The following is a 16,671-nucleotide window of genomic DNA, read 5'->3' as shown; positions in this document are numbered from 1 at the left end:
GTTTGAATCGAATAAAAATAACTACAAACAAGAGTTCGGGTATCGTCTCACTGCAGAAGCCTAAAACCTACTGCGTCATTGGTGCTTTACTGAAATCAATTCTTTGAAATATTTTCACTTTTATAACTTTAAGAAATCAAAAATTAATTAAGATTTTAAGGAATAAATATCAGCATATATATATATTAAACTGACAATGCACATTTTTTTTCAGTAAAATCATTTGAATTTTTTTCAGTAAAGTACAAATTATACTCTGGCTTTTAGAAAGCATAGGGGTTTTGAACCCAACTCACATTAATTTATGCTCGTTTTGAGTTTGAATCTAATATTTATTTTAATTTTGTTCGTTTTGGGTTTCATTTATTTATTGATACTGATTTGGGGTAGTTGAATGCTTGGTAGATGATATGATAGTCGGGACGCCAGGTGTTGAAAATGTGAACCATACCACGACGGAATGGGGATGCTACCCGAATTAGCCTACCCTCCACCCCCTAAATTGACCATGCGGATTGAAAAATACCAATGGCACTTGCTTGCGAGTGGTGGAACACTCCTAAACTTGACATTTTTTTATAGTTTGGTGTTTCAGGCAAGAAAATGCATGTTCCACAAAGTTTTAGGTGCAGTTTTCCGCTCAAATAGAAATGCCTAGAAGCCATAGAATGTTTTCATAACAAACTAACACGATTAGTGAAAAAAATGGCAGAGTTAAAATAAATGGCAAAACTATATGAGTCTTGAACAGTCTTGGAAAGTATAAACAAAGTCAAATTGAATATTAGATATATAATGATATTAATTGTTGAAAGATCCATCAGTTCAAGATTTTTTTTTTCACTGTAATTTTTATTTTCATTTTCAATGCTGTACGAACTGGAAACTAATAAATTTTTAATATACGAGTAATTCGTTTTCAGTGAAGCACCAATGACGCAGAAGGCATTAGGTTTTTACAGTTAAAGAAGGGGGCAGTATCCAAATTTTGCTTGTAGTGAAACTATATTTGTCTTGATCAATCTTGAAAGAACTAATAAATTAAACTGAATATTTGATGCACAATGATATTTATTGCTAAAAGCTCATCAGTTTAAAATTTTACTGTAATTTTAATATTTATTTTCAATATTAAGTACAAAAGAAAACATTTGTAATATAATTCGTTTTCAGTAAAGCGCCAATGACGCATTATGTTTTAGGCTTCTGCAGTGAGACGATATCCAAACTCTTGTTTGTAGTTATTTTTATTCGATTCAAACTTGATTTGCATATTCAATTTAAGTTTCACTCGTCTTAAGATTTATTTATTCATTTACATTAATATATATTTTATGTTTGTTCGCATTGATTGTTTATTTAATTTCTGTTCGTTTTGAGTTTCATTTATACTTTAATAGCAAAATATTTGTTTTCGTTCTAAGCTTGATTTTCATATTTAATCGAAGAATTACTCGCTTTAATATCTATTTATTCATTTATATTATTACTCGTTGTATGTTTTTTTGCTATGATTGTTTATTTTATTTCTGTTTATTTTGGGTTTCATTCAATCTTTAATAGTAATTTCTGGTGGTCTTGAGTTTGAATTTTAACAGGTTTTTGTATCTCCTGAGCTTAAGTTTAAAATGGCCTTTACTTTTCTTTGAAAAACTTATTTTTCGGAAAGTTTTTTTTTCATATTAATTTTTGTTCGTTTTTGATTGCAAAAAGTTGCAATTTTTATGGCAGGGGGGGGGGGTTCTTACTGTCCAATTATTCTTGACTTTAAAAAACGGATCTAGAACTTTCAATTTAAATGGAATGAGGCTTTTTTCAAAGTCTATACGATTACCTCTTTGATAAAAAACTTATATATGAACAATAGACAGCTTGCACAACTTGTGGAAATCGATTAACAACAATGAATGTATTGAAAAAATAGCTCCAATAAGGAGGTTTAGACCATTTCACTTGCTGACACAAAGGGATCACGACTGTTTGGAATTGACTTTAATATGAATTTGTGTGCCAAAGAAATTTTGCATCTATCACAGAGTATGTATTTTTACCTTATAATTCGATAATTATAATGGATTTCCTATGTGTTCTTCCCGTATAAAACCCCTTCCCATAAGTTAAAAACCCCCTTTAATAAGTTACGCCCCAGGGCATAACTTACAATGCCTACCCCTGGGCCCTGGTGGGCTGTTTCGACACCGGAGTTTTTTGTTATCAGAACTTTGAACTAATTTAACAAAATATCTATCTCAAAATTTCTACCTGATGCATTTAGGGCGTGGAGGAGGTAGAGGGGCTAGTTGCCCTTCAATCTCTTTTGACTCTTAAAAAGTGAACAAGAACTTTCAATTTTCAATGAAATGAAACCTCTCTAAAGTTTATACGAGCACCCCTTCCATAAGAAATAATATGTAGGATTCAGAGAATCCTTAAATTATAACCCTTACCCTGAGGGCTTTGGGGGAGTTGTAATCCTCAAAGACCTAATTTCCAGAACTTAAAACTACGTGCTGGGGTTCCACCCCTGTTTCTTTTCCTTTCAGATAAATGACCTGTTTTCTTTTTCTTAATTACATTTGCTTATAGTATAATTTCAAAAGACAGGTTAAATTCCCGTTACTAAGCGATAGTGGTTTTGCAATAGGTAAGCTTTGAACCAAGTTTATTTTTTTACTTCCTGGTTCGGGAGTCATTTAAAGATAAATCTAAGAGTTAGAATTGGGTTTGAATGGGGATGTAGCTGATTGGCTGGGCCAAGCGGAGGTCCACCCATATGAACAGTGGTGTGTAAAATATTATTTTGTGCGAGTCTGCGTTTTGACCCCGTTTGGGGAAGGATATTTCTGTTGTTATATGTGAACCATTTGGAAGAATACAAGTAATGTATTTTCTACAACTGTGTACTAGTTTCCGTAACCCAGGCGGGGTAGGAATAGAGCTAAGAGGTACCGTCATTATTATATTGACAGGGAGGTTTGTTACCTCCAAGGAGAGAGTTAAGAGATTTTCTAGCCGTAACCCAAGGCGGGTACATTTGGCTTTAGACAGTGGCCATTTGGCCACTCGATCGCATTATAATACCCTGGGACAGGGTATACTGTAAATAGGGTAGTACCAAACCCGATATTTGCAGAACCGGTGTGGTAGACACGGGCATAGCATTATAATTTGGGGCCGAAGCTTTCCCCTCCAATAAGTGGTGACACCCGTATATTACCACGCCAGTGGTGTTGTGGCCTACCGGTATAACACTGGTAACTAAACACCACGAACATTGGTGGCAGCAAGAGGACCGTTGGGGTAAGAGCGGGAATCCCACTAACATTTGGGCCGACAAGGGGTTCTCCCCTTCGAGTAAGTGGCATAGCACCCTTTGTGTGCCATTTTTGCATCAATAAGTGGTGACACCCGCACCTTACACCCCAATAAGGGGTGGCAGCAAGAACAGGAATTATTAACAGCGTTGATAATAAAAGAACTTCGTGTTTTTGAAGAGACAAGTAATTTAGCCTACAAAATTGGCCTATTGTGGTTACAGAGGATATATAAAAAAAAATCGCAAAGAGAATTTTTTTATCTGAGCTGTGCCTAGTCGGATAATAATAAGTAATAAAATTTAAGAATCAATAGATCACGCGAATAATTAACTTGTAAGACAAGGGAGGCTGCGCCGCCCACGTAGAATCGGCTAATTAAAAGGAAACAATTTTCACGAAAGGATAAAAAGAGACATTGATAAAAGAATTTTCATTCGGACGGAAGACGTAAAATAAACCTTGAGTTACTGGCGGACAAGCGAAGAATTCAGACAAGATCTACCGCGGTAAAACAAAAATCGGATTCAGACACACACCATCAGATAGAACCATATATCACTCAACAGATGAAATAGACATTTCTGAGACATGTGAAGAGGATATCTTCAAACCAAAATCAGTAATAGAGCGATCCCCGGTACGAACCAGAGAAGAAGAGAAAAGTCTAAAACAAATGCAAAAAGAATTACTCGCAGATAGAGAAATCCGAACAAAAGAAACAGTGGCGATAATACATGAGGAAAAATCATTACATGAAAGAACGGGTATAACAAAACAAACTCACCCTTCAGAGAAGGTACAAAAAGTAGGGGAGTTGCGGGGAGAAGAAAATATTATACAACGAGCAGACTCAGAAAATGAATTAAGAGAATATAAAGACAGTGAGATTCAGAGTAGGCCAAGTAGCAGGAGTAGTAGAAGTTCAATTTCCAGTAGGAGCTCACGAAAAAGCACTCAAATAGATATGACATAACAACTTTTAAATTTCATTGAGAAGGACAGATTAGACAGAGTACGAAAAGAGGAGGAAGATAGAAAAGAGAGAAAAGAGAGAAAAATAGAAAAAAAGAAAGAGAGGATAGCCAGAGAACGAAAGGAGGAGGAAGATAGAGAACAAAGAGAAAGAGATGGAGTAGCCAAAGAAAAAAAGGAGGAGGCAGATAGAGAGGAAAGAAAATACATAATGGAAATGATTGCAGGGAGAAATTCCCAAGAGCCTCAGAAATCGTCTACAATAGAGGTAATGCAGGCAATAAACCTTCAACCAATTACAGAAAATGAAGATGTACATTTATACATATACAATTTTGAAAAAACAGCGGAATTAAGTGGGTTGTTGAGAAAAAATTGGGTAACAAGAATACAGCCCCTCCTTAACTACAATGCGCAACGTCAATATAAAGCATTAACAATGCAATACTCAAGAGATTTTGAAAGACTAAGACAAGCCATTTTTGGAAAGTTTCAACTCTCCCCCGAGCACTTTCAAAGGAGATTTATAAGCGAAAGAAAACGAGACAACGAAACGTATAAAGAATTCGGGTACAAATTGAAAGATATGTGTTTAAAATGGCTAGAGTTAGAAAACTATAGAATGTTAGAAGACCCGGAAGAAATAAAAGAAAATATAACGGAAATAGTAGATAAAACAGTAATGGAACAATTTTTAGAAAACACCCACAGAGAATTGAGAATATATTTGAAAGAAAAGAACCCAAAAACAAGCGAAGAAATGGCGGAAATGGCAAATAGGTGGACCGAAAAAAGAAAGGAAATTGAGAAGACAGATGGGCAAAGTTCATAACTTGCAGCCCTTCCCCTGGGAACTTTGGGGGATTAAGTCATCGTAAAAGACATATTTATTAGATTTTCGACTATGCTGAACAAAATGGCTATCTCAAAATTTTAATTGGGTGCCTTTGAGAAAAAAATGAGCTTGAGAGGGGGCCTAGTTGCCCTCCATTTTTTTGGTCACTTAAAAAGGGCACTAGACCTTTTAATTTCCGTTCCAATGAGCCCTCTTACGATATTCTAGGACCATTGGGTCAATACAATTACCCCTGGGGAAAAGAAAAGAAAAAAAAAACAACAAATAAACACGCACCCGTGATCTTTCTTCTGACAAAAAATGCAAAATTCCACATTTTTGTAGATAGGAGCTTGAAACCTTTTCAGTAGGATTCTCTGACACGCTGAATATGATGGTGTGAATTTCATTAATGTTCTATATCTTTTAGGGGGTCTTTCATCCTTTTTTTGAAAATCAGCCAAATTTTCTCAGGTGCGTAACTTTTGATGGGTAAGATTAAACTTGATGAAACTTATATATTTGAAATCATAATAAAAATCTAATTCTTTTGATGTATCTATTGGTACCAAAATTCCGTTTTTTAGAGTTTCGGTTACCATTGAGCCGGGTCGCTCCTTACTTACAGTTCGTTACCACGAACTGTTTGAAAATCACAAAGGCCGTTTAATTAGAATAAATAGCTCTTTTGAAAGTACTAAGAAAAACTTTAGTCTAAAGAACGAGGTATTGACGACAGGGCGAACCCCCAATATATGTAATAATTTCTGTTAGTAAAGCTTTTCATATTCGTCCTTACTTTCTGTTGAAGAAACATTTTTTTTAAATTTAATTTCTGATCGTTTTTTAAATAATGCTGGGAATTCCGGCACCCGCTTCATGAGAAATTCCCTTCCCCATGAAAAATTACTCTATGGACAGATCCTCCAACGTCAAACACCTCCCCCAGCCCCCCCTACCAGAAAAAATCACCCGGAAAATATCTGTATACTTCGCAATAACCTATACTATATGTAAACAATGGGCAAAGTTCGAAACTTGCAGCCCTTCCACTTGGGACTGTGGTGGGTTAAGTCATCCTTAGAGACATAGTTGTTACATTTTTCGAGTAGGCTGAACCAAATGGCTATCTCAAAATTTCAATCAAGTGACTTTGGTAAAAAAAATGAGCGTGGGAGGGGGTCTAGCTACCCTCCAGTTTTTTGGTCACTTAAAAAGGCCACTAGAACTTTTAATTTCCGTTTGGATGAGCCCTCTCACAATACTCTATGACCACTGGGTCGAAACGATCACCCCTGAAAAAAAAAAACACGCATCGTGATCTTTCTTCGAGCAAAAAAAAATGCAAATTTCCACCTTTTTGCAGATAGGAGCGTGAAACTTCTTTGATATGGTTCTCTGATAAGCTGAATGTAATGGTGTAATTTTCGTTAAAGTTAATTAAAAATGCAAAACTCCACATTTTTGCAGATAGGAGTTTGAAGCTTCTTTAATAATGTTCGTTGATAAGCTAAATCTGATGGTGTGAATTTCGTTAAAGTTAATTTAAAAAATTTGCAATTAAAGCAAAATTTTATTGTTTAAAAAAAATTGAGTTGTGAGAAAGTCAAACTTTAGCGTAAAGAGCGAGGCGTTGAGGAGGGGACAGCCCTTTCATATACGGAATAATTTCTGTTCGTTTTAAGTTTAAACGTCGTTCCTTACTTTCAGTTAAAAAAAAATGTTTTTTTTTCATTTCATTTGTGAAAGTTTTTTAATTAATGCGGGTTTTGATTTTGGCTCAACGTGCATGAATAATTAAAATGAAATTTGCATATTAATTTTACTTTTATTTGGTTAAATGGCTTTCTCGAAACTTGTTGAATTTTGTTTACGAACGTTTTTATTAGTAATAAATATACGTAACTTATGAATTAACTTACGTAACGAACTTCTATATTCATATATTTTTAATACGTATATTAGGAGGTTTACCCCCTAGTCAATACATTGCTCTGTAAGCTAAAGTTCGAATTTTGTTCCAATTCTTTAAAAATGACCCCTTAATCACAAAGGCCGTTAATTAGAATAAATAGCTCTTATGAAAGTACTAAAAGATCTTTGGCTTAAAGAGCGAGGCATTGACTAGAAGGTGAACCCAATCATATAGCTAATATTTTTATGTTCGTTTTAAGTTTTGATGTTGCTCCTTACTTTCAGTTGAAAAACTTGTTTTTTTTAATACTTAATTTCTGATTTTTTTTAAAATAATGATAGGAAATCCGGCGCCCCCTTCATAGCAATGTCCCTTCCCCCATGAAAACTTCCTTCATGAGAAAATCCTCCCATATGACCCCCGACCCACCCCCACCCCCCACTACCAGAAAATATTCCCCCTGAAAACGTCTGTATACTTCCCAATAACCAATACTATATGTTAACATTGGGTAAGTTCATAACTTTCAGCCCTCCCCCTGGGGGCTTCGAGGGATTAAGTCATCCTAAAAGACATATTTATAATATTTTCGACCATGCTGAACAAAATGACTATCTCAAAATTTTGATCGGGTGACTTTGGGAAAAAAGGGCGTGGGAGGGGGCCTAGTTGCCCTCCATTTTTTTGGTCACTTAAAAAAGGCACTAGAACTTTTAATTTTCGTTCCAATGAGCCCTCCCACGATATTCTAGGAACACTGGATCGATACAATCACCCCTGGGAAAAAGAAAAAAAAAACCAATAAACACGTATCCGTGATCTTTCTTCTAGCAAAAAATGTAAAATTCCACATTTCTGTAGATAGGAGCTTGAAACCTCTACAGTAGGGTTTCTGATACGCTAAATACGATGGTGTGATTTTCATTAAGGTTCTATAGTTTTTATGAGGACGTCCCCTCTTTTTTTGAAAAGCATACAAATTTTCTCTGGTACTTGGCTTTTATTAGGTAAGATTCAACTTGATAAAACTTTATATTTGAAATCAGAATATAAATTCGATTCTTTTGATCCATCTATTGGTATCAAAATTCCGTTTTTTAGAGTTTCGGTTACCATTGAGGCGGGTCGCTCCTTACTTACAGTTCGTTACCACGAACTGTTTGACAACTGGCTATGGAGTTAAAAGCAGCCAAAATATCATGAAACACGTTAATTACAGTGGGGTTGTAGTGTTTGAAAAGTTGGAGAATTAGACAAAGAGAGAAAGAGAGAGTATCCGGTCAGTGCCCCCTCTCCCAATTTGAAATTCAAACTGATTTATCCATATCTATTCTTCCCTATCTACCTAGAATCTTTTGACCCAAATGACTGAGAAGACTTTGGTAGCCATACTCATGAGTGATATCCCTCAGTAGTCGGGGCAATCACATTTTTTTCGTTTTTTGAATGCTGATATTCTTACCGATCCCTTCCAGGTAGATGAAAAAGTCTTCCTTTCTAATATGGGACTTAACCTCTAAGCCCCGCGACTCCAGTTGTTCCACTACAACGTGTGAAAAGACCACAGGAGGGAGACCATTCAGTTTGGAAGAAACGGTTTGTATATCTCAGTATTAGAGTTTTTGACAGTGAAGATTGTGCCTTTTTGTTTCCCAACCTTTCTGCTCAAGAGAGAGCACCTAAAGTGCTATTTGTCGGTACCATATTTCACTTGATGATGCTGCCATCAAGTCAAATCTACAAAAAAACGGTTGGACATAAATTTTAGCTTTGAAATTATCTCTTAAAAGACTATAAATGATGCCCAATTGCCCCACTAGCGAGGAAGAAAAGAAACAAGAGAAAAAATGGAGATAATATAATAATAATAATAATGTATTATTAAAGCTTTTTACAGCCATATACAAAACAAAAAAGAAAAGAAAAAGGATAAATAAAATGAAGACATACTAAAATCACTATCCTCTTAATCAACATTCATATCTAAGGTAAAGTGAAGGTATCATCTCACATAAAGGGTCATCTTCATCTGAAACAAAATCTACATTTAATTCTTGTTGTACGGAAATATATGCGTTAAAATCACCTGCTAGAAAAACTAAATCACTTGGGTAATGAGATTTCACTGAACTCTAACTCTTCCTCTAATATATACCATGTATCCTCAATACAGTATGATCTATTTTCTGGGGAAACATATACAAATCCAAAAATAAACCATTTTTCCAGAAATTTTCCGCGCAACCAAATCAAGTTTTCAGATTTACTTGACAGACGACGCAAATTTTTGAACATGTCACTCTTTTACAACTATTACAACTATTCCTCCATAGTTTCTATAGTTTGGCGATGTAGCCCTGTCCACTCAAAACAACTTCGTATCTACGCACTATAACATCTTCCTCTGGCAACAACCATGTCTCTACAAAACACGTCACCGTTGCTGTCAAAAATGAATTATTTAAACACAACTCTCTCTTGTTTCTTAAACCTTGTATATTCCATGTGACTAAAGACAGTTTTTGTATGTGGCTTGGATCCTATCCAGTGAACATGAATGGTGGTTTTTCTTGAGGCATCTGGAACCACCAGTTTTTCGGCTTTTTGTCCAGTTTTAAGCCACTGTTCGCTCTTACACTTCTTTTTCCTTGTTTGTGGTCATTACTGGGGCTTTTAATAGAAACTAAAGTTATTTTCCCTTTTACCGATCCTTCGTTTAGCCGGCGTCCGCCTGGTGTGGCAGGATCCGCAGTAGTCATGGGCTTTTCGTAGACAGTTGCATCACTATCGCTAGCGTTACTACTTTCTATGTCCGAACAAGAGTCACTATCACTTGAAGGGGATCGTATGTAGGCCCGACGAGGAATAGAATCCCTTTTTGATCTATCAACTCCGGTCGGTTGCTGACCATTTGCCCATTTTGCAGCCTCCACGACCTTTTTTTCATCAAAATCATAAGAAAAAATCTGGTTGTTTATGTAAATTTTTGTACCACGTAATTTCAATGCTCTGTTTTCACTTATAGCTTGGGTTATCAGGGGTCTTAATGCTTTTCGGGCCTCCCGTTCCTCTGGTGTATAGTCTGGGGTGACTGAAATCCCATTTCTTTTAAACAGTTTAGCATTACGTAGGACAGCATCACGAGTCATTTTGGTCGTGAATTTAACAAGGATAGGGCGGGGATTCGAGGGTCCTCTCAGTCGAAGAGCATCTCGTATTTCATTTTTTGATAGTGAAAGGTTGGGCACAGAATTGTAAATACATACTATAATGTCCTCACTTAGTTTAGAGTTCAGATTATTTGGATGCGGCCTCCCATAGAACATAAGATTGGTTTGTTTTAGTTCCTTTTCCAATCTAAAATTTCTCTTACGTGACTCCTTAAATTCACTCTTAATTTCTGCGATTTCTTGGGATGTCTTTACTTGATTTATGGCAAAGTCCTGCAACTTAGATTCTATCCCTGCCAAAATTGATTGTGCATTTTGAATGCTTTTCGTCAGATGTGGAATATTTGAAACTGCTTTTTTTATTTCCCCTAAAGTCTGGGCAATGTCCTGATCTCTCATCATAACTATCAAAAGACGTAAAACGAAAACTTACTCGCAAGGGGGGCTATTTTGTAAACAAGTACGGCTCCCCCGGTTTCCAACAGTGCAAGTGTTCAAAATCTTTCTTCAAATGCCAAGTCCAATCGAGTCAAAAAAAAAAGTCCAATCTCCGATATTTGAATGCCTTCAGGTAATTGCGTAAGATTTAATCCTTTACAAAATATATGTGACCTTCACTGGCGGATGCTGAATGAGAACTGATTTTTCAATAAAACGTTCTAAGCAAAAGTGATTTTCCTTTGTTTTTCAAGGTGGCAAAACCCTGCTCCATAGGTTTTTAACCATGGCAATTTGAATGGTTCTCTTTCTATTTTGAGCCGACACCATTTTGAATGAGTTTCAGGCTCTTTCCTGAAGCTAGTCTAGTTTTGTTTTCTAAATAACATTTTACTATTTTGATTAATTAAAATAATGACTCTAATTCTAGAATCACCTACAAAGGAATATTTTCTTATTATTGAACTTCTTTTTTCAAAACTTCTTTCTGAAATTTTGGTTTGAATGGGTCTATGTTAACTCTTTACTTGGTTGCAACAACCGCAGTAATCATGATCCCCATTGTAAAACTATATACCAGGACCAGACCCATATTTATTTCATCAGGCCTTATAACTTGTCTAAAAGTTGATGATTCGACTAGAAAATGAGCATAAGCTGCCATTCTGATTGTCTTTATATACATGTTAGTCGCTCCATCCTCGAGAAAACACGAGGACATTCCTTCCCCATTGAGTAAGCTGGTTCAAAATGCTCCTTCCCTGAAAATTTGAAATATATTCACCGGAAATTCTGCTTTTAGTCGCACTTTAAGGTGTCACCTTTATAACTATGGTGTATTACCGGTAATTACTTGGTAAAAAAAAAAAAAAAAGAAGCTATCACATCATTAGCTATATCAATATTGACAACTTTTCTTTGTTTCAAGGTTTCGTCATCCAATGAAAGAGCATTCTCTAAATCACCAGCCCCAGCAGCGTGAAAAGTTTCAACAGTTATTTTAAAACTAATAAAACCCGTCCTTGTCAACACTGTTTTGCAGTATGGGTAAGCATTCAAGGCTTCTTCTTCTACCATAATTTTAACATTTTTTGGGATAAGGTTCTGTATATAAACAGGAAGTCTATTTCTGACATAGTGATTCTTTAGGGTGTATTGCCCTTTGGTATACTTGCCACCTAAAAGCTCGAAATTTCAAATGGCTCATTTTTTACTATTTCGATACCTTCTTCCGCATTTGTTAGCTCTTTTGACGCTTCTGCAACAGAATACAACTGAACAACTTGGTATTCTTCAACAGTTAATGGTAGAACAATATGAAATTCTGTTACCAACATTATTAATTTACAGTTTGCCGTCTATTCTCAGATCTCTTTATAAAAACCTTAATAGAACGACACATTGTTTTTTATAGTTAAAAGTTATAGTTGGAGATGGTAGAGTAAGAGAAAATAACAAAAAAACTTTAAAGAAATCAAATGCTGAACATGGCTGTGACTCAAAACCATAATAAGAAAATTATTAACCATTTACAATTAAGCAACATTAAACAGCCAGAGAAGGCGGTGATGCGGGCCCAGCCATATACAGCTGCCAGAAGTAAATTTATGTTGGTGATGGAACAGGCAGATTATCTGTAGTAGCAATTTAACAGATTTTTGTGTTTTGACGAGAGCAAAGCAAAAAAATAATTCTACAAAAAACGGTTAGATATAAATTTTAGCTTTGAAATTATCTGTTAAAAAATATAAATGGTCCTCTATTGCCCCACTAGCGAGGAAGAAAAGAAACAAGAGTAAAAACGGAGATGTTTTTTAATAGTACGTTCTAAGCAAAAGTGATTTTCCTTTGTTTTTCAAGGTGGGGTCAAAACCTTACTCTATAGGGTTTTTAACCATGGCCCTTTGAATTGTTCTCTTTCTATTTTGATCCGACACCATTTTGAATGTGTTTGAGGCTCTTTCCTGAAACTAGTCTAGTTTTGTTTTCTAAATAACATTTTACTATTATGATTAATTAAAATAATGACTGTCATTCTAGAATCACCTATAAAGGAATATTTTTTTATCATTGAACTTCTTTTTTCAAATTTTTTTTTCGAAATGTTGGTTTGAATGGGTCTAGGTTCACTCTTTACTTGGTTACAACTACCGCAGTAATCATGATCCCCATTGTAAAACTACATATCAGGACCAGACCCATATTTATTTCATCAGGCCTTATAACTTGTCTAAAAGTTGATGATTTAACTAGAAAATGAGCATAAGCTGCCATTCTGATTGCATTTATATACACGTTAGTCGCTCCATCCTCGAGAAAACACGAGGACATTCCTTCCCCATTGAGTAAGCTGGCTTCAAAATGCTCCTTCCCTGAAAATTTGAAATATATTCACTGGAAATTCTGCTTTTAGTCTCAATTTAAGGTGTAACCTTTATAACTATGGTGTGTTACAGGTAATTACTTGGTAAAAAAAAAAAAAAAAAAAAAAAAAAAAAAAAAAAAAACTGTCTTCCTAATTTAGTAACTGAGATAAATGAGTACTTGAACTAGGTCTACACCTTACTCATCCATCTAATCACATAGGATAAAACAGTATATCCAACCCAATAGTCCAAAATAGCTTCATATATAAATTTGTGGACTTAAAGTGGTCCTTTTGTTGGGTTCAAATAAAAATTATTTTAATCGCAAATTGAATGATAATAATGGAAATACGTTTGAATCCTTATACATCTCCAGTCAGGTTTTTACGTCACTTTTTATTCTCCTTTTCATCTTTTTTGTCGTCTTTCTCATCTTCTTTTGTATCTTCTTTTTCATCGTCTTTCTTGTGAGTATTTTGCTTGCCTTTTAGTTCCTCTTGAACTTGTTTTTCATATGCTCTTATATCTTGCATAGTCATTCCATACCATTCATCTAACGAGCAAAACAATTTTCGATGGAAATTTAGGAAAATTCGTTCCTGCTGATTTACGCCTATTGATTCTAATATTCTTTGAAGCCCCAAAAAAGCCACCTCACATCTTATGAGCTTGTAGCAAGTCATTAATGGCCTTATAGATTCCTTCCAACTACCAATAAGTGGTCCACGACCTGTCTTCTCAGATTTGAACTTGGTTGGGTCTTCCTTTAGTTTATAGTCCTCCTCAGCTACCAAATCATTAGCTATATCAATATTGACAACTTTTCTTTGTTTCAAGGTTTCGTCATCCAATGAAAGAGCATTCTCTAAATCACCAGCCCCAGCAGCGTGAAAAGTTTCAACAGTTATTTTGAAACTAATAAGACCCGTCCTTGTCAACACTGTTTTGCAGTATGGGTAAGCATTCCAGGCTTCTTCTTCTACCATAATTTTAACATTTTTTGGGAGAAGGTTCCGTATATAAAGAGGAAGTCTATTTCTGACATAGTAATTCTTTAGGGTATATTGCCCTTTGGTATAATTGCCACTTAAAAGCTCAACATTCTCAAATGGCTCATTTTTTACTATTTCGACACCTTCTTCCGCATTTGTTAGCTCTTTTGACGCTTCTGCAACAGAATACAATTGACCAACTTGGTATTCTTCAACAGTTAATGGTAGAACAATACGAAATTCTGTTACTAACATTATTAATTTACAATTTGCCGTCTATTCTCAGATCTATTTACAAAAACCTTAATAGAACGACACATTGTTTTTGATAGTTAAAATTACAGAATATCTTGCTAAAACAATTTTCTTATGGAACTGGATGCCATAAAGTTGTGAAATATTTTATCAATTTTTAACATTTTAATAGACACAGAAACAAACAAAAACACCAAAAGTGTTTTTTATCCATACTGCCCTTTTCGAGTAGCCAAAGATACATTTGCATCATGATGCATATGATGATTTACTTTAATATTTCAATTAGTATTGGCTTGAGTTCATTCTTTACTATAAATAAAAAACGGGCTTTAAGAACAGCCATACTTTTTTTTTCTGAACGAAATTAAAAATACACCAGTAAGTCATTGGCTCAAGAACTCAAGAATGCCTTCCATCGTCATATAGATCTTGACCCGTCAAGACATCTTGTTTTTGAATAAATGACGCTTGGGATTATTGAGTGAAGACGCGGGATGAGCCTTGTGATTTTTTTCTAGCTTTCTTTTTTTTGTGATTTTTTTTTCCTTTTGACTTTTTTTCCAGGGATGATCCTGGCTTAGGCAATCAGGTTTTAATTGAAGATATAGCTTCAAGTTCTGTATAGAAAATGTGAAGCTGGATCATTCCAGTGTTCTAGGTAAAATGCTTGGTTGCACACAGCTTTTGCTGGCATCACAAAAAGTGGTGGCCTCAAAAGCCCTAATTGGTTTTGCTTAACAATAACAATGCCGATCGTCAATGGTTGAAAATAACGAGATCATTATCATTGATAACCAACCAGAATTGGTCCAACCAATTGAGGCTGTGAAATACCACCTTGTTACCAATGAAGAAGAAACAATTCAACTATTTCCAATGATAATCAACTTGAAGTGGTCGTACCAAACGGTATTTTAAATTTCCCAATTGTACCTTTTGTTTTGAGTAATGACAACAGTAATTCTCCTGGATCGATTGATTCTGTAAAAATAACCACCTACCATCAATCCCAAAACTACCCCACATATATATTGTTCTAGTAAAGATGAATTGACACGCAATGTAAAAACGGCTAGCGTCTTTGAACCCCGTACCTGTGAAAATTGCCTTTAAAAAAGACGCAGAAATCGTCAATCTCAAGAGACGGATTATTAATCTCGAATTTCTTTATGATAGCTTATCTGATTTTCACAAGCACCAAAAAAGGAGATCTTTTCATGGACAATGAAATCGAAAAGTTACTAATCCTACTGGCCTTATTTTCACTGAAGATAATTTCAGTAGATGTAAGTCTAGTAATTGTAAATATCTACACATTTGTAGTTTTTGTCTTTAGCCGTTGTACAAATAACTTATGTAAGTGTAAATATCCCCATGTTGATATTTGTCAAGTGGAAGATGTGTTGACCGTGCAAAAGCTGACATTGAATTTCCCATTAAAGGTCGTAGTAGGTTTCGCAAAACTGAATTGCCGAGCCGCCTTAATTCTCATATATATAGCAATAATTTCTTAGACCATCGCTTGCGTACAAGAAAGCCCTCGAGCCAACCGCAAATTCAACCTGTCCATTCCAATCGAATACATATCTAAAGCAAACCCATCTACCCTCCCAGCCATCCTGCCTCGTGCTTTTCATTATTTACCTACCCTTCCATCCATTCTTTCCCACCCCTTTGTGAACCTGCTCAACGGGGACTCTTCGTACCAAGTCCCTGCAAAGACAACTTCATCTTTCTTTATTCCTTCGATTCACCCAAACTACAACGCTACTTGGTTACTGCTTTTTAGTTTTTCAGCTAATGCCTGCTCAATTAAATGCGCTAGCATATGAAAAAGATGGATATAATCCCCCCCCCCCTCTTGTTCTGACTACACGAGCTTAGCCCCCGACACGAACCCTACTAGAACCGAGGGGTTAACAACTGGGCATTTTGAGGGACACCTGGAGGCATGAGGCACGGAGGCACGCCGGAGGCATATTCCAAAGGGCGCAATATGTAAATATATACAGCTTGCCTGTTATTCGGTATCTGTCGAATATTTCATCACCTTCAAAAGCGATCTTTTAAAGCTTGGAAAAAATCATTTACGGGTTTATTTGGCAAGGAAAAGAACCCCCAAGACTGAAAGCAACTGATATGTACCTAAAGAAGAAGAACGGAGGACTGCAAGTTGTGTTGATATCCATGCAAAAACAAGTTAACCTTACGATGGCACTGATGGTGTCACTTTTTCCTATTACAGATGCAGCGTTACCACCAGCTCAAAAATAAAATTCCGATTTTTCTTCAAAAAAAATCCCTAAATTTCAAAAAAAAATCCCGGAACACAGTTTTTAAGTTATACAACATAGGGCTGCGCGGTGATGACGTAAAAAGCAAGGTGCAAAATTCAAAGTACCGTGAAA

The 16,671-nt window shown here is 35.6% G+C and overlaps 1 pseudogene; it reads right to left on the bottom strand.

Moving 5' to 3' along the window:
• Positions 1–13,402: 13,402 nt before the first annotated feature.
• Positions 13,403–14,260, bottom strand: LOC148945658 (phosphatidylinositol transfer protein 2 pseudogene; annotated as a pseudogene).
• Positions 14,261–16,671: the final 2,411 nt, after the last annotated feature.

This window comes from Artemia sp. Qi Xiang Cuo, chromosome 12 (assembly GCF_049724085.1).
Source record: "Artemia sp. Qi Xiang Cuo chromosome 12, ASM4972408v1, whole genome shotgun sequence".
NCBI lineage: Eukaryota > Metazoa > Arthropoda > Branchiopoda > Anostraca > Artemiidae > Artemia > Artemia sp. Qi Xiang Cuo.
The sequence above is the reverse complement of the archived record's forward strand: the minus strand, read 5'-3'. Positions and strand labels throughout refer to the sequence as shown.